Source organism: Juglans regia, unplaced genomic scaffold (genome assembly GCF_001411555.2).
Source record: "Juglans regia cultivar Chandler unplaced genomic scaffold, Walnut 2.0 Scaffold_5606, whole genome shotgun sequence".
In the NCBI taxonomy this organism is placed as follows: domain Eukaryota; kingdom Viridiplantae; phylum Streptophyta; class Magnoliopsida; order Fagales; family Juglandaceae; genus Juglans; species Juglans regia.
In genome coordinates, this window is record NW_023360473.1 from 1 (window position 1) to 207 (window position 207).

At 49.8% G+C, this 207-nt stretch overlaps 1 non-coding gene across 1 annotated transcript; it reads left to right on the forward strand.

The window, feature by feature from the left end:
* Window positions 1-63: 63 nt before the first annotated feature.
* Window positions 64-182, forward strand: LOC118345894. The gene has a single exon (XR_004799336.1). It is a non-coding gene; the product is annotated as a 5S ribosomal RNA (ribosomal RNA).
* The last annotated feature ends 25 nt before the right edge of the window (window positions 183-207 follow it).

Sequence of the window (207 nt, forward strand, 5' to 3'; positions counted from 1 at the left end):
GGGATCGGAAGGACGCTAGTATGTCGCTCAAGGATTATATGAATTTTAAGTAATTAGTTTGATGGGTGCGATCATACCAGCACTAATGCACCGGATCCCATCTGAACTCCGCAGTTAAGCGTGCTTGGGCGAGAGTAGTACTAGGATGGGTGACCTCCTGGGAAGTCCTCGTGTTGCACCCCTCGTTTTTGTTTTCTCCGCCTTGCG